The sequence below is a fragment of the Saccopteryx leptura genome, chromosome 4 (genome assembly GCF_036850995.1).
Source record: "Saccopteryx leptura isolate mSacLep1 chromosome 4, mSacLep1_pri_phased_curated, whole genome shotgun sequence".
In the NCBI taxonomy this organism is placed as follows: Eukaryota; Metazoa; Chordata; class Mammalia; order Chiroptera; family Emballonuridae; genus Saccopteryx; species Saccopteryx leptura.
In genome coordinates this window covers 167,193,894-167,213,380 of record NC_089506.1, presented here as the reverse complement: position 1 = coordinate 167,213,380, position 19,487 = coordinate 167,193,894, and positions in this window count along the sequence as shown.

Genomic DNA, 19,487 nt, shown 5'->3' with positions numbered 1-19,487 from the left:
CCCTTCCTCTCCGCTCCCCGACCCGGGCTGCGCTGGGAGGGCGCAGGAGGCGGCGGCGCGCGCGCGAAGGAGGAAAAGGAGAGCAAGGAGAGGACTGTCCCCGGAGAGAAGCCCGCTCCAGCTGCAGCCGCAAGTCCCCTCCTTCCTTCCCGCCCCACAAATGTGGAGATGGCGGCGGCAGCTGCGAAAGGGAGTGCTGGTTCTCCAGCGCCACTCGGCGCTCCTAGCCGCCCGCCACTAGCAGGAGGAGACAGCAGCGGCACGGCAGCCGCTGGGTCAATAGGCGCCCGCAGGCCGGGAGCGGAGCAGGCGGCTGGCCCCGCCCCTTCCCGACGCGCCGGGATGAGGGGGCGGGCCCCCCAGCGTCCAATCACAGCGCACCGCCCGCCGGACCCGCCTCGCGTCTGCCTCCGTGCGCCCCCGCTGTGGGAAGACCTCAGGCGGCTTTTGTAACCCGGGAAGCAGCTTTGCTCCAGTTCAGTCGTTCAGAGGCCTTCAGGCTCCAGCCGCCAATGTTCTGCGGGGGCTGAGCTTTCACCCCACTTCCCTTTAGCTCTTCAGGTTTCCGGTCCTTGAGGACCGGGTCCTGACGTGCCTTGGACGGAAACTCTATGAGGAACTGTAGGAAAAAAAGAGAAGGGCGCTTCAAATTCTGTTCAGACTCATCTTTTCTTCCGTTGCTTTTGATGACTTCCTGATGAAACCTGAGGGAAAGGAGCCTGTCAAAGCACCCTCCAGGCAGATGGCGACGTCTGGCTGCAAAATCTATGAGAGAAGCATGAGAAGTGATGCTTGTACCAGTTATTGATCAACTGCCTCTCAGTTTCAAATTCACCCTTTTTTGACTGTGTAGTGAAAATGCATCTGGGCCTTTTAAAGTACATTTTCCTTTGCCAGTAAGGGCTGAAGCTTTGTCAGTAGAGGGCGCTGAAGAGACATTACAGGAAAAAAAGGGGGGGCGGGGGTGGAATGTTGGTTCTTTCTAGATTTAGTGTATTGGTAGGCAAGCTCTTGCAGCATACCTTTCTCTTGTGCCGAGCCCCACAATGCTTGGGGGCCAGCAGTCTTTTCCCATGTCTCCAACTCTAATGGTTTTGTAGGGGAAGGCCTAAAGTGAGACACTACCCCATGAATAGCATTCCATACATTCTAGAGACAAATTTTGAAGTTACAGAGGGCAGACTTGCAAGAAGTTCTGCAGGTGTGACACCACAGTGACTTCTCTGCCTTTCAGTGGACCAAGCTGTTGCCTTTCCAATAAGGACTGGACCTTACTTAGCCCTGGGAGGGCCAAGGGTTAGTTCCTTATAGCTGCTATTTCTATATTCTCTAGGATTCTTCTCACTAGTCAATCCCTCATTAATTTAATTCCCTGTTGTGGTGAATAATTATTTTCATTAATAAGCTTTTTATTTTTATTATTATTTACCTGTATTCCCTACGTTACTTGATTAATTGAAGGAAACTTGGACTGAGTGGTGGTCTAGAGTTTGTGAGATTGAGGTGCCAAAGCTTCCTGATACGATGTGGAACAGTGAACTCAAAGGCTTATGGAAATGTTAAACTGGACTTATCATATGCAACCTGTATACCCATTGCCCAACTGTTCCATGCAAACACTCAGAAGATACTCCTTTCAATGAAGAATGAGAAATACATTAGTGAGAGGAAGACTTGTGTCTTTGAAAATTTATGTAGATGTTCCCCTCTATAGACCATGTACAACTGTAGAGGATGCCATTATTGAGATGGGCTCCTTAATTTCAGTGGGGCTGACAGGATCCAGAATAGTGACAGTACACTGAAGACAAGGAAATATACAGAATTTTCGAGATTTACTAGACACTGGCTCTGAATTGATCCTAATTTCTGAGGACACAAAACACTGCTATGGACCTCCAATGAAAGTTGGAGTTTATCTTGGTCAGTAGATAGATGAAGTCTTCACTCGTGTTCAGCTCACAGTTGGTTCTGTTAGTTCAGCTGACCCACATGACTGTGTGGTTATTTTCTCAGTTCTAGAACTGACAATATCCCCACTGGCTTTTTTACCCATTGGGTAAGGACCATTACAGTACAAAGAGCTAAGTGGAAGCTCCTGGAACTTTTACTCCCTTCCAAGATAGTAAACCAGAAGTAATTAATGCCACCATGAAAGACTTGAAAGAAGCAAGGCTGGTGATACCCATCATATTCTCATTCAACTCCCCAGTTTGGCCAATAGAGGAGTCATGTAGATCTTGGAGGTAACTGTAGACTATTATAGACTTAATTAAGGGATAATTCTGTGGCTGCTGTTTCAGATGCAGTATTTTTACTGTACCAAGAAAACACAGCACCGGGCACTTTACAGTAGAGGGCTAATGCCATCTTCCCCATACTTATTTATGAAAACCACTAGTAATTATTGCCTCTTATCGAATGGGGTCAACTGTATACCTTCAGAGTATTTCTTCAGTAGTATATCAGTTCTTAATACAGTATGTTGATCATCTTGGCATTCCACAAAACACCACATTTATTCATTTTGGTTATTTATAATGACATTATCCTGATTGAGTCTGATGAGCAGGAAGTTGCAAGGATTTTAGATGCTTTAATAAGATATATTTGAACCAGAGGGCAGAAAATAGTGGTCATGAGTATGAGGTGGCAACTCTAAAGTGGTCCTGACAAAGCCTTCACCTCAAGAGTGGGATAAGTTCAAGGTTAGTACATGCTATATAAGGAAATAGCCATTGAGAAAGAATCCAAGAATATGGTGTGGGTTAGAAATGATGAGGATGGATAAAAATAATGAAGCGATTGCTGCAGAGACTGGTTATACCAATCATGTGGCTATGATAGCGAAGCACCAAACCAGATGGTAGGGAGCGAACAACCTAAACCCGGGAAAATCAGGAGTTGGGGGAAGAATCATTTATTCCTTTTTACTCTTACCTTTAGGACATTTGGCCTGGCCTGGCATCTCAGAATGCTTTGATAACTATGAATCCCCATTCTTGACTTAGATCCTAGATCCTTAGAGCTTAGGACCTAAATCCTTAGTCCTTAAATCTAAAACTAAAGGCTTTTGACCTTTCACGTGGATGACCTCCATTCGAGGTGACAGCAAGGTTAATTTTCTGGACATAAATATGTTCCCCTAGCTTAATATTATTGCTAGTCCCTTGTGGTATCTCTCTACCATCTAAAACAAAACTTTTCTTGTATGCTTTTTTTAGACCATAGCTGATCTCTGATTGCTGAGTTTATCACTCCCCTCTGATCCCACCAACAAAAACTTAACAGCTGCTCCTTTGAACACTAAAGAATCAAACCCTGACCCCCATGTTAGCAAAATGCTGTTGCTGAAGTCACTACGAATCTATTAGCAGAATATAGCTCATGTGGAGCAGTCTGTACTATAATGGCTGGGCTAGTTTGCTCTGATAGATTGTTTCTTCCAAAGCACTCTAGCCTGCTTTGCAGGAATTAATTAGCTATAATTAAGGTGTTTGTTCATCACAAGGAACACAAAATTAACTCACCCTTGTAATAAATAATACGTATACTCCTAATATACTTTATGCTTCGAATGGAATACTACTTCTTATACGGACATCAGGCTTGTATTTGCCTGACAAACATAGAACAGTCTAAACTCTAAACAAGTGGTTATAGACAGTCACATCGCCCCAGGCTTACTGCTGGCCAGTCAAGGGAGAATACATTTAAATTCTAATACCTGTTGCTGTACTTGTATTAATGCATTGAGGAAGATGGAACAGTCTATTTCCTACCTTAGAATGAAAGTAGTGTGGCTCTGTAAGGTCAATCTCAGCAGTACCTCAGACCTACTTAGCTGGCTTGGTTTAGGAGAGCCTGTTTGCAACTTATCCTTTAAGATGGCCTGGTAATCCTGCTGGAAGTCATAGTCACTCTCATTTAATGTGGCCTAAGACAAATAAAAAAGATTTGGCTTAAGCCCCTATAATTAATCAGTAGAGTTAATTAGGTAATCTAATGGGTAGCTTAAACTGAACATAATTCTTACTTGGATACATGAAAGGTCACGGGGTAGACTTATTGAGAGACAGCTCTGCCACCACATGACCATACATGTCTTCACATAGGCAAGACCAACAAGTCTGACTAGAGTCTGTTGGAATGCCCTGCAATTCTTCCTTGACCAAAGAAGGATAGGCTTCTTGTGAGGGGCTCAAGAGGAACCTTGCAGAAAACTGCCTTAAAACTGTTTCTCATTCATCTCCCTTGTTTGCAATTGAGCACAGGACTTTCCATCACACTCCACTTCCTTTCTAGAAACTGCCTGGCTAGAAGTTTAGATGGCTTCTCAGTAGATGATCAACTCATTACTCCTGTCTCTGTTATCAAGTCCCTCCAGTTCAGTTATCCTATGGGGCTAGAAAAGTGAGGAGGTGACACCATGCTGATAATAGTTTTGCTGTATAAGTAATAAATTGTCTGAGTCCAGTCGAGCCTGTTATTATCTTACTGGCTGAATCTCTGGAAGTGTGGCAAACCAACATAGCAGCTCAGTAGTGATCCTTGTGGCTGTGTTAGCCACCATAGTGCTGCTTAGAGGCTGCTTGACCTCTTGTTACTTAGAATCGTGAAAGTATCCTAATGGGTAAAGCCGATCTAATTCAAGGGAAAATGCTCATGCAGAAAATAGGGGTGAACAGAAGCAAGACCTTGACGTATTGGGACAACCAAAGGCTGCAGGGATGGAGATAGTGGAGAGAATGATTGAAGACCAAAGAAAAAGAAGTGAAAGTTCAAGGTAGTAGAGAAGAATATACAGTGATTGGGATCATTAGCTCTGGTGGAGAGAATAGCTCTGGAGAGGAAGACCTCTTTCTCCTTTGAGACAGGAGAAAGTAACCTCCTCCCTACCCTTTCCAGCTCCCATTATCATCTGGTGTATCTTTACCAAGTCTCTTGACTAATCTTATTCTATTGTCACTAATTTCCCAATATTTTATATTTGTGACATCTTTTAAATGTCTATTATATGTTCTCGCCTAAACTCCATCTACTGCACTTTCAGGTTTGATTCTAATCACATTATTATGGACCCTAAGTTTCCTCAAATTCTGATCTCTTTCTATCCAGCCTTTGTTTTCTATCACTCTTTCACACATACTCTTCACTCTAGTTAAGCTGAAAAATTTGCTTTCTCCATAATGAGCCAACCAGACAGGGCCACTGTGTATGGTTGTATAGATCTCACCTTGAATACATCTAAGAGGTCAATCTGTATAGTTATTAGAATTATTTTCTGGAATGTGGCAGTAAAATGTCTTATTTTAATAAAATCAATACAATATGACAATATTGTGACACATGAAAGTAAAGTACTTTGAAGAAAGGGCCAATTTTATAAAAACTTCAACAAAGATGTACCTCAGCTCCTTGGTGTGATTACTTAAGTTTGAAACATGCTCCAACAGTCTTGTCCACCAGCAAAATCCTACTCATTCCAAGGAAGACAAGATGGTGCTGGAGTAGGCGGACGTACCAAGTCCCACTTCCCAGAACCAAAGTGGATTACAAACTAATTTCAAGAATTATCATCTGGAAAAACCAACTTTGGACTAAACTAAGAGGACTCTTCAACCAAGGAACACTGAAGAAGCCACACCGAGACTGGTAGGAAAAGTGGAAATGCGGAGAGGGCTGCCCAGGTCCCCGGAGCGAACGGCACCCGGGAGAGACTCATGTGGAGGGAATTGAGTTTAGCAGAGAGGGGAGGGTCCTGAGCCCCAGGAACAAAGCCCCAGCCTGCAGCCCCAGAGCCTAGAAGAGGTGTATGGACAGTATTTAGCTAGAAACAAGTCAGGATACTGTTTGTGAGAAAGAGACTGATTTCTCAGACCCAGGTTTCTTCTTAAAGGGACCACGCAGAATACCCCTCTCACAACCACTCACTGAGGGCTCCAGGGGACGGGGGGGGAGAGAGGAGAGTACCAGAGTAGCAGGAAGAGAGTGTAATCTAGGAGGCACAGGGAGAAACATTTTGGGAGACAGCCACCCTAATCCCTGAGATGAGTCACTCCCCAAATCTGAAGTGAATATTTCCCCTGGAAACAGCAATACCAGCAAAGGGAAGCAGGACACCAGCCAAACAAGCTCTCCCACGGCACTCAGAGCAGAATCACTTAGAAGGAGGGAGCTTTCCAGACTACAGTAGGGAGTCTTACGGTCTGAGCTGCAGCGCCCCCACCTACATGGCTGAGGGCTCGCCTGAGGGCAGGCAGCGGCGGGATGCGGAAGCGTGGTTCTGCCAGCAAGGGCGGAAGCCAGCTGGCCACCACTGGGACTAGGTGTGAGCTCAGTCTTGCCCAGCTGGGGAGGAAGGGGCATGCAAAAGTGGTCAAGCCCAGCTGAAGGCAGCCTGTAATCCAGCCTGCGGGACAAGGTCGGGAACCCCAGAACGGGTGGAGACCAGCCCTTGAGCAAGGGCGCAGGAGCACAGCCTTGGCCCGCCCGCAGAACTAAGGCTTGTGGCTTGACTTGGGAGCTGGCTCCTCCCATGGGAGTGGGGCCAAAAACCCAGAACAGGCAGAGTCCTGCTACTGAGCATGGGCACGCAGTCCCATCTGGCTTGTGGAGCCAAGGCTTGCAGCTGTCCCACGAGCGGGCTCCTCCTGCAAGGGTGGGGCAAAAGCCTGGAAACAGGCAGAGACCCTTAGCTGAGCAAAGGTACTTGCCACTGCCCTCAGGGCCAAGCACAACGCCACCCACGGGGGCGGGGCAAAGGTCAAGGCCACCAAGGCTTCTACACCCGAGCACGTGATCACAGCCACTCCTGTGTAGGAGAGGCAGAAACCACAGCAACAGCTTCAGTGGGCAGGCACCGGCAACACCCATACCCAAATGCCCTAGGAAGCAACAGCAGAGTGGGTGGTGGGCCTGCAGACAGACCATACCAAGGGAACAGAGGCTACACTGTGGACTCCAGGGGCCAAAACCTTCCTTTACACAGAGAAAATGAGAAAGCAGAGAAATGCAACACAAATGAATCAAGAGAAATCCCCAGAAAAGGACCTAAATGAATCAGATATAACCAAATTACCAGATGCAGAGTTTAAAAGAACAATTGTTAGGATGCTCAAAGATATTAGAACAACAACAGATGGTCATTATGAACACCTAAATAAAGAGATAGCAGATATAAAAAAGGACATTGAAATAATAAAAAAGTATTAGTCAAAAATGGCAAATACAATATCAGAAATAAAGAACACAATGGAAGGAATTAAAAGCAGGATGCATGAAACTGAGAATCGAATCAGCAAGTTAGAGGACACAATAAATAAAGTCACAGAAGCAGAGCAGAAAAAAGAAAAGAGACTCAAAAAGATTGAGGAAACTCTAAGAGAGCTCTGTGACAACATGAAGAGAAATAACATCTGCATCATAGGAGTTCCTGAAGAAGAAGAGAAAGAACAAGGGATAGAGACTTTATTCAAGCATATCATAGCTGAAAACTTCCCTCAATTAAGGCAGGAAAACATCTCACATGTTCAAGAAGCACAGAGAACTCCATTAAAGAGAAACCCAAAGAAATCAACACCAAGACACATTATAATTAAAATACCACAGCTAAGTGATAAAGAGAAAATATTAAAAGCTGCTAGAGATAAAAAGAATATCACCTACAAAGGAGCCCCCATAAGGATGACTTCCGACTTCTCAACAGAAACACTTGAGGCCAGAAGGGAATGGCAAGAAATATTCAAAGTAATGCAGAACAAGACCCTACAACCAAGACTACTTTATCCAGCAAGGCTATCATTTAAAATTGAAGGAGAAATAAAAAGCTTTACAGACAAAAAAAAAAAAAAAAAACTCAAGGAATTCACTACAACCAAACCAAGGCTGCAAGAAATGCTAAGGGGCTTGTTGTAAACAGATCAAAGGAGAAAAAGAATATAGCAAAAGAGGAATACAGTTTTAAAGAATAAAATGGCAATAAACAATTACATATCAATAATAACCTTAAATGTAAATGAATTAAATGATCCGATCAAAAGACATAGAGTAGCTGCATGGATAAGAAAACTGGACCCATACATATACTGTCTACAAGAGACACACGTTAAAACAAAAGATGCACATAGACTGAAAATAAAAGGATGGAAAAAATATTTCACACAAATGGAAATGAATAAAAAGCTGAGATAGCAATACTTATATCAGACAAAATGGACTTTAAAACAAAGACTATAGTTAGAGATAAAGAAGGTCATGACATAATGATAAAGGGAGCAATCCAACAGGAAGATATAACCGTTATAAATATCTACGCACCTAATATAGTAGCACCTAAATAATAAAGCAGACTTTGATGGATTTAAAGGGCAAGATCAACAGCAATACTATAATAGTAGGGGATTTCAATACCCCACTAATATCACTAGATAGATCCGCAAGAAAGAAAATTAACGAAGAAACAGCAGACGTAAAGGACATACTAGATCAACTTGATTTAATAGATATCTTCAGAACCTTTCACCCTAAAACAGCAGAATATACATTCTTTTCAAGTGCTCGTGGTACATTCTCTAAAATAGACCACATGTTAGGGGACAAAAGCGGTCTCAACAAATTTAAGAAGATTGAAATCGTATCAAGCACTTTCTCCGATCACAATGGCATGAAACTAGAAATCAACCACAACAGAAAAACTGAAAAATACTCAAACACTTGGAAACTAAATAGCATGTTATTAAATAACAAATGGTTAAACAATGAGATCAAAGAAGAAATTAAAAAATTCCTAGAAACGAATGATAACCAGCATACATCAACTCAAAATTTATGGGACACAGCAAAAGCAGTCCTGAGAGAAAAGTTCATACCTCAAGAAGCTAGAAAAAGCTCAAATAAACAACTTGACCCTACATCTAAAGAACTAGAAAAAGAACAGCAAATAAAGCCCAGAGCTAGTAGAAGGAAGGAAATAATAAAAATCAGAACAGAAATAAATGACATAAAGGCTAAAGAAACAATACAGAGGATCAATGAAACCAGGAGCTGATTCTTTGAAAAGGTAAACAAGATCGATGAACCTTTAACCAGACTCACCAAGAAAAAAGAGAGAGGACTCAAAGAAATAAAATTAGAAACGAGATTGGAGAAATAACAACTGACACAACAGAAATAGAAAATATTGTAAGAAAATACTATGAAGAACTGTACACCAAAAAACTAGACAACTTAGATGAAATGGACAAATTCCTTGAAACATATAATCTTCCAATAATTAATCTGGAAGAATTAGAAAACCTAAACAGACAAATTACAACAAATGAGATTGAAACAGTTATCAAAAAACTCCCAACAAAGAAAAGTCCTGGGCCTTATGGCTTCACAAGTGAATTCTACCAAATATTCTAAGAAGAACTAACTCTTATCCTTCTCAGGCTATTTCAAAAAATTCAAGAGGAAGGAAGACTTCCAAGCTCCTTTTATAAGGCAAGCATAATTCTGATCCCAAAACCAGGCAAAGACAACACAAAGAAAGAAAATTATAGGCCAATATCCCTGATTAATTTGGATGCTAAAGTCCTCAACAAAATATTAGCAAACTGGATCCAGCAATATATGAAAAAAATCATACACCATGATCAAGTGGGATTCATTCTTGGGAGGCAAGGCTGGTACAATATTCACAAATCAATCAATGTGATTCATCACATAAACAAAAGGAAGGAGAAAAACTACATGATAAATTCAATAGATGCAGGAATAGCATTTAAAATCCAGCACCCATTCATGATCAAAACTCTCAGCAAAGTGGGAATACAGGGAACATACCTCAACATGATAAAGGCCATCTATGACAAACCCACAGCCAACATCATACTCAATGGGCAAAAATTAAAAGCAATCCCCTTAAGATCAGGAACAAGGCAGGAGTGCCTCCTTTCACCATTCTTATTCAACATAGTTCTGGAAGTCTTAGCCACAGCAATCAGACAAGAATAAGAAATAAAATGTATCCAAATTGGAAAAGAAGACGTAAAACTATCATTATTTGCAGATAATATGATATTGTATTTAGAAAACCCTAAAGTCGCAGTTAAAAAACTACTGGGCCTGATAAATGAATTCAGCAAGGTGGCAGGATATAAAATTAATACTCAGAAACCGGAGGCATTTTTATACACTAACAATGAAATATCAGAAAGAGAAATTAAGGAATCAATCCCCTTTACCATTGCAACCAAAAAAATAAAGTACCTAGAAATAAATTTAACCAGGGATATTAAAGACTTGTACTTGGAAAATTATAAAACATTGATAAAAGAAATCAGGGAAGATACAAAGAAGTGGAAGCATATACCGTGCTCATGGTTAGGAAGAATAAACATTATTAAAATGTCTATATTACCCAAAGCAATTTATAAATTCAATGCAATACCGGTTAAAATACCAATGACTTACTTCAAAGATATAGAACACATATTCCATGGGCTTGCCTGGTCAAGGCACATATGGGAGTTGATGCTTCCTGCTCCTCCCTCCCCCTTCTCTCTCTCTCTCTCTCTCTCTCTCTCTCATTCTCTCTCCTCTCTAAAAAAAAAATTAATAAAAAAAAGAAAAAATTAGAACACATATTCCAAAAACTTATATGGAACCAAAAGAGAACACGAATAGCCTCAGCAATATTAAAAAGGTAGAATAAAGTGGGAGATATCACACTTCCGGATATCAAGTTATACTACAGCCTGGTACTGGCATAAGAACAGGCATATAGATCAATGGAACAGAACTGAGAACCCAGAAATAAACCCACACTTTTATGGACAACTGATATTAGACAAAGGAGATAAGAGCATACATTGGAGTAAAGACAGCCTTTTCAACAAATGGTGTTGGGAAAATTGGACAGCTACCTGCAAAAAAAATGAAACTAGACCACCAACTTACACCATTCACAAAAATAAACTCAAAATGGATAAAAGACTTAAATGTAAGCCGTAAAACCATAAGCATCTTAGAAGAAAACATAGGCAGTAAGCTCTCTGACATCTCTCACAGCAATATATAAGGTCTAGCGGAAAGTTCTTTCTGTTTCTATCACAACAAGTTTCGACACGTAAGCACATGTTTATTTGGCGCATGTGTGCCTCTCTATTTTTATCACTTAATGTATACATACTGATGTAGCAAATTAACTAAAACAAAGTTGATTCACGTTAGTCTTATGTGTGAAGTGATAGTGTACCCACGGCTACTGATAAAGTTCATTTATGCCACTGTAATTTTTATGAATTTCAACACGGAAGAAATGCTACAGAAGCATGTCTGTCGCATCCAGCATATTCCCCGGACTTAGCACCCTCCGACTATCATTTGTTTTTGTCCTTACAAAATTTTTTTGAACGGCAAAAAATTCAAAAATGAAGAAGATATCAAACAAGCACTGGTTTATTTTTTTGCATCAAAAGAAAACATTTTCAAAAATGGGATATACAAATTGCCCTCACGCTGGCAAGAAATCATTAATAATAATGGCAATGATATTATTTAATAAAGTTTATTGATAGTAAGAAAAATTTGTATTTTGTTTTATTCCAAAAACAGACAGAACTTTCCGGTAGACCTTATATTTGCGGATTCGTCTCCACAGGCAAGTGAAATAAAAGACAGGATAAACAAATGGGACTTTATCAAACTAAAAAGCTTCTGCACATCTAAAGACAATAAGAACAGAATAAAAAGACAAACTACACAATGGGAGAATATATTTGACAATGCATCTGATAAGGGGTTAATAACCAAAATTTACAAAGAACTTGTAAAACTTAATACCAGGAAGACAAACAATCCAATCAAAAAATGGGCAAAAGAAATGAATAGACACTTTTCCAAAGAGGACATACAGATGGCCAATAGGCATATGAAAAAATGCTCAACATCACTAATCATTAGATAAATGCAAATTAAAACCACAATGAGATATCACCTCACACCAGTCAGAATGGCGCTCATCAACAAAACAACACAGAATAAGTGCTGGTGAGGATGTGGAGAAAAGGGAACCCTCCTGCACTGCTGGTGGGAATGCAGACTGGTGCAGCCACTGTGTAAAACAGTATGGAGATTCCTCAAGAAATTAAAAATCGAACTGCCTTTTGACCCAGCTCTACCACTGTTAGGAATATATCCCAAGGACACCATAGCACTGTTTGAAAAGAAGAAATGCACCCCCATGTTTATGGCAGCATTGTTCACACTAGCGAAGATCTGGAAACATCCCAAGTGTCCGTCAGTGGACAGGTGGATTAAAAGGTTTGGTACATATATACTATGGAATACTACTCAGCCATAAGAAATGATGACATTGGATCATTTACAACAGCGGTTCTCAACCTGTGGGTCGCAAACCTGGCGAGGGTCGAATGACTAAAACACAGGGGTTGCCTAAAGCTATCGGAAATACATATTTTATTGAAAAATGAATTGTATAATAAATATGTATTTTCCGATGGCTTTAGGTGACCCCTGTGTTTTGGTCATTTGACCCCCATGGGAGTTGAGACCCACAGGTTGAGAACCGCTGATTTACAACAACATGGGTGGTCCTTGATGACATTATACTGAGCGAAATAAGTAAATCAGAAAAAACTAAGAACTATATGATTCCATACATAGGTGGGACATAAAAATGAGACTCAGAGACATGAACAAGAGTGTGGGGGTTACATGGTGGGGGAGAGGAGAGGGAGGGTGTTGGGGGAGGGAAGGGGCACGAAGAAAATCAGTTAGAAGGTGATGGAAGACAATTGGATTTTGGGCGATGGGAATGCAGCATAATCAAATGTCAAAATAACCTAGAGATGTTTTCTCTGAACATATGTAACCTGATTTACCAATGTCACCCCATTAAAATTAATCAAAAAAAAATTCTACTCTTTCACACAGTGAAGCTGAAGCATTATTTCTCTTCAAATATTACCAGGTATTTGTTATAACTACTTATCTCATGGTCTGGACATATTTGTGATGTCACACCTCTCAATTGCCTAGTGTTGGGTTTTCAACACTCATCCTTGTTTATTCTATCCTCAATGAGTACATGTGGAATCTGGATCAGAAGCCGATTTCTTAACTTATTACCTCACAGTAAGACTGCATACTTCCCTCCCCCTCTCCTTTCCAGGTTGATTCTCTCCACCAGAGCTACTAATCCTCATCCCTGTATCCTCCCCAGGCCTTACCTCTGAGGCAATGTGAAATTTCCTACATGAGTGGCCAATAACTATTAAACAAGAGTCAAAAAAGAATAATTTTTCTCCACTTATACAGTAAAGGTGAAGGGGGAAGCTGTCTATGACTTGAAAGTCCAAGAAAAGTGGACTGTGATGACATTCCAGGAAGGCCCCTTTCTACCAGGGTGCAAGAGCAATGAGCATGCATGGAGTGCTCAGGACTGGAAGCACATCATACTCTGTCCTTTTCCTGACCTGCATGAATATATTTTTGCAGTGGAGGTTTGTTAGAATAAGTGCTCATTGTCATCTTAAACAGGAAAAAAGCCTGGGCTGAAGTTTCTGGAAGGCATGAGGGCTAGTTCCATGCTTCTAGTGATGAGAGGATCTATACAAGAGGCTCAGGTTTTGGTAACAACTGAAAAATCTATCTCTTCCTCTGTCAACTGCTAATCTAAGTCTGTCTGGGCTTCTCTATTGCCTAAATACATCATATATATGGTGAAAAGTTGAGAGGGAATAGGGATAAAGTTCTAAGAACTTTACAGAATTTTATAATTATGATTGGATAAAACTATAAAGGCTGCAAAGTTCAATCATTTGCTCTCCTCTACCTATTGAGAAAAACAGTCTGCCAAAGACCCTGCGTATATCTATGCATTTTTCTGGGTATGCTGAAAATGCAAGGCCCTAACTACTCATTACTCATTCTTTCTCAGGGTTGCACTTGCAGCAAGCAACCTTGAGCAACCAGGTAATATCTTCTCCAAATAAAGAGTACACTTGCTTAACAAACAATATAAAAGCAGTAAATTCCCCAATTAGTATTCCTTGTCTGTGACAGAAGTACACTGTGTATGCGGCACCCACCTGGACTTCTCTCCTTAGATTCAATGGGATTTGGGGGACATAGAATACTAGCATCAACATCATGCTACTTTGCTATTTTGCATACTCATGCCAATTTGACATGTTTCTTTGCCTCTAATTCAGGCATTTTGTGTTTTCTCCTAGCATCCATGAAACGGTAACGGGCCCCAGATCCTTCACAGATCCTGAAACTACTCATCTACCTAAGAGAACCTTGACATAGTTGGCATGATATTCTCCTTCTTGTGCTTTTCCTCCCATGAAAGGAAGCTGAGAAAAAAGATGAGTCAACTAACATAATAAACTGCTGAGAAGGTAAGACAAGGAGAGCTGAAGCAAGAGTGCCTTTTTTCTTTATAGGTCTTTTCATTATTGGAAATTATTGATTTATTATATATCTGTCTCTCCCAGTAGAATGCAAGCTCTTGGAAGTAAGGGACCCTTTGATTCACTGCTATATCTTAGTGAATAAAGTAGTATCTAGCAATGTTGAGCCTTGATAGATATTGCTGAATGAATTACTGATTATTTGGGCCCTGAATCACCAGGCATGGTGAATGGGTAGAATGTACTTATAATGGGTTGAGTACTATTATGAGCTCTGGGTCATATAGACCTCTGTTTGCTCTTGAGCTACATTTAAAGCTATTCCTCTTGTCTTTGTGAATCAGCATAAAATCTTGTATTCCTATAAGGCTTTTTGTTTTGTTTTGTTTTATATAAGTCCTCTAAAAAGAATTTTCCCCAAAATAATTTTACTAATCATCTCAATCACCAAAGGAAATATAATATGGGAATAGAAAGAAATGAGCACTAGAGTGACCAGTCTATTCTAGGTGCTTTACTTGTGTTGCCTTACTTAATTATCACAACTTTGCAATATTAGTACATTAATATCTATTTTATATATAAGGAAACCTAAGTACAAAAGGTTAAGTAACTTGCTTCAGGATACATAGCCATTAAATGGTATAGCTTGCTTTTTCTGGCTTCAAAACTTCTCTTCCTGCCACAGCATTCTATACAGTTGTGGTACTTGATACCTTGTGTTTCAATGAATAGATATTTCCAAAATAATATTTAGGATGTGTAATAGTCAGGGTTCAGTGTAAACAAACAGAATTCTAGATATTTTAAGTATGAAGGTATTTAATAGAAGGTACTTATAAAAATCCATGTCAGGATTGAAAAAGAGAATTACAACCTGAGCCTGCAAGAATCAGTGATTCCAGTGCATTACACACACCCTAACAGGCATCCCCAAACTACGGCCTGCGGGCCACATGTGGCCCCCGAGGCCATTTATCCGGCCCCCCGCCACACTTCCAGAAGGGGCACCTCTTTCATTGGTGGTCAGTGAGAGGAGCACTGTATGTGGCGGCCCTCCAACCGTCTGAGGGACAGTGAACTGGCCCCTTGTGTAAAAAGTTTGGGGATCCCTGCGAGGGTGCAGTGGACATTGAGTGAGCCAAACTGCAATACTTACCACAGACAGTATGGGGATAAATACAAATACTTATACAGCAATTGTAAATATAATATATACAAAGTATAACCTGAACCAGCAGGTGGCACAGTGCATAGAGGATCCGCCTGGGATGCAGAGGACCCAGGTTCGAAACTCTAAGGTCACCAGCTTGAGTGGGGGCTCGCCAGCTTGAACGCAGTGTCGCTGGTTTGATTGTGGGATCATAAACATGACCCCTTAGTCACTGGCTTGAGCCCAAGGTCGCTGGCTTGAGCAAGGGGTCACTGGCTTGGCTGGAGGCCCCCACTCAAGGCAGGTATGAGAAAGCAATCAATAAACAACTAAGGTGCCACATGAAGAATTGATACTTTTCTCTCTCCCTTCTTGTCTATCTGTCTGGGTCTGTCCCCCTCCTCTAAAAAAGAAATGTAAATATATATATATTGATATATTTACACAAAGTATATAGAGAACATTATAAAATATTCAAAACTGACATTAAAATCTGTGTGGCTATGATTTATCCTAGGAAAAATATCCTCTATGTACATGATAATTAATGCCAATAAAATATCTAAATGTGCAAATATCAAAAATGAGAAAATTACTTGTGATCAATCAATACTTTCATTTTCCTATAGCCCTTTGTTTGCTGACATGATTATTGGCATGATTTTTGGGAAGAGGAGGCATATTTCCAGCAGGCTCAGACCTTTCTCTGGATTCTCTTTGACTGATTTCTCATGTTAACACAATAATCAAATGGAAGGGCTTAAGAATTTAGTACTCCAAAGCTTCAAGACACTTAGCAGAATTTTACATGGAGTCCCCAAAGAGGCAAAAAGATTTCCCCAAGATCTCATGGAGACTGGACTAGAACTCAGGTTCTCTGACTCACTATTCAAAGTCATTTCTTTCCTTCCTTCCTTCCTTCCTTCCTTCCTTCCTTCCTTCCTTCCTTCCTTCCTTCCTTCTTTCCTTCCTTCTTTCCTCCCTCCCTCCCTCCCTTCCTTCTTTCTTTTCTTCCTTTTTCTCTCTTTTTTTCTTTCTTTCTGTTTCTTTTTTTCCTTTCTTTCACTCCCTTTTTTGTCTCTCTTTTTCTCTCCCTCTCTTTCTTTCTCCTTCTTTCCTTCCTCCCTCCCTCCCTTCCTTCCTTCCTTCCTTCCTTCCTTCCTTCCTTCCTTCCTTCCTTCCTTCCTTCCTTCCTTCCTTCCTTCTTTCCTTTTTCTTTCTTTTTCTTTCTGTTTCTTTCTTTCACTCTCTTTTTTGTCTCTCTCTTCCTTCCTTCCTCCCTCCCTCCCTCCCTCCCTCCCTTCTTTCTTTTCTTCCTTTTTCTCTCTTTTTTTCTTTCTTTCTGTTTCTTTATTTCCTTTCTTTCACTCCCTTTTTTGTCTCTCTTTTTCTCTCCCTCTCTTTCTTTCTCCTTCTTTCCTTCCTTCCTTCCTTCCTTCCTTCCTTCCTTCCTTCCCTTTTTAAAGAATTTATTTGAGGCCTGGCTGGACAGCTTCATTGGTTAAAACGTTGTCCCCCAAGTGGAGAGGTTACCATTCAATCACCAGCCAGGGCACATACAGGAACAGATTGATGTTTCTCTCTCTCTCTCTCTTTCTCTCACTCTCACTTCCTCTCTCTCTAGAATCAATTTTTAAAGAAGACTTTAATGAGCCAAAATAACAACATGCTGGGGAGCAAGATTTCAAATGCTCCCAAAGATTTTCATCACAACAAAACCAAGACTTAGGTTGTATGCTTCCTAATAAAGAGTAATATCACATGTGCATGCATGTGTGAGTGTGATTCTACTTATATCAAATTCAATAACAAACAAAATTAAGATATATATTTTAGGGAAGCATACTTACATGTTGAACTATACTGCTCACAAAATTAGAGGATATTTTATAGTATCCCCTAATTTTTGTGAGAAGTATATTTAACATCAGTGTCTGGTTTGTGGTGGACGCCAGGAGTTATAACTGGGAAAAACCACGTGGGAACTTAAGTGATAGCAATAGCTTAGGAAACTCACATTTTTGAAGAACTCAAGCTTTCTTTAAAAAAAATTTTTTTAACCCACTGTAAGATATTTGACTTTTTTGTCTTTATTAACACTTAGTTTTACTACTTACTATATGATAGAGCCAAGCTAAGTGCTTTTCATAGATTTTTTTTTTTTAACTCTCACAAGAACACTCTAATGGCGGCACTTTTATCATCCCCATTTTACAAATAAGGAAACTGAGGCACGGACTTTACTAACATGTCCAAATCTATACAGTTAGGTAGCAGAGCTGGCATTTAATCCATCTGTCTCTAGTTTCAGGTGCTTAACTACTGTGCTCTGCTCATCACCAGAAACATATTTGGTAAGAAAATTACGCACCCCTTTTTATTATTATTTTAGTCCTAAAAGTTATAGTTATATTAGTAACTTATTAATAGAGTTATATCAATAAGAGAAAACAATAGGATGCAAAATTATACACACACATATAGTTGTGTTTACAACTATGTTAAAAATACATATGCATAATTATAAAAGACCAGAATATAAGACACTGGTAAGTTAGGATGATGAAAATATGGGTGCTTATTTCACTGCTTCTCTGTTTTCCGAATTTACTTTAAAGTGGCCATAATAAATTTACAATGAGAAAATGTGCTCTAAAATAAACTTCCCATTTACCTGAAACATAAAATTTTATCTCCACACTCTTCTTTCCAACAGTATGGTATAATCTTTAGAAACCTCTTCTGCTCAGTGAGTGACTTCATTACTAAATTGATGGCACTGAATTGTTCTAGCTATGCAAATCACAAACCCACCACCAGCTGAGGGAAAGGAGGATAAAAGATTACATTAAAAATTAAAGCAACTTGTGGAGATGTGGAGATAATGTGCTTACAATTATTTCTACATATTTAATATTTATGCAATTGCAAAGCCAATCATGACAAATCTTAAATCTTGAGTCGTATTCTTTTTGCCTTCTGATATTTTTGACCTTGAACTGAGACTGCCAAGTAATACATAAAAAATGGCTGTGTGAGAAGCATTTTCTTTTGCCTAAAAATGATAAATGCTTTTTCTTAGAGAGTGATCTCATTTCTTCCTAGCTTTTGTTTATTTTCAATGCCTTGTACTTTTTTTTTTTTCACCCTGCTATATATATTCTGATCACCCTTAAAAGCACTAAGCTTTTAGTCTTCCACGTTTGGTTATGCTGTTTTCTGGTACTGCTGCTGTGATGTGTTTTCTGTCAGAGGAAATGTACAGGCACATTAGCCTACTTGATAGGCACCAGGAGCCACTAGGCTCTCCTGAAGAGAAACTTCCATGTGCTGTGGAGAGACTTTCTCTGTTTCTCTATCTCACTGTCCCTCCCACACCTTAATATACCACCATCATTGAGATACAAATCCCAGCCACTTTCTCCTAACAGTAGTGCCTTGCATCCTGGATTTAATTCTCTGATTCCTACTAACAGCATTGCATTGGTTCTGCAATGATCTTACTACAACAGTTTGTGGATAAAACCAATGTTTTCATTTAGAGGCATATAGATACCTGGTTAGGAATGGGTAGGAACTATTTTCCCCCATTGACACAAGAGGTAAAATAGCATTCAAGATCTATACAAATGAAAAGCAATATAATTAAATTTTATGGAGGGCATTTAGGAAAAATATTTTGAAACAATTTACTATTCTCAGTGTCATAAAAAAATAGTCAACAGCAATCAATAAAACTTACTAAAAATTCAAAAACATAAAATGAGACATAACTGAAAAGGTAAGCTTTTTTTTTTTTTTTGGTCAGGTTCCAAATAAATTAGACTATTTCCCTACAGCCATTGGGAAACAATAGTTTCGTGTATACTATGCTTCCCCTGAGGGAGTCAATTTGCTAAGTCAAAGAA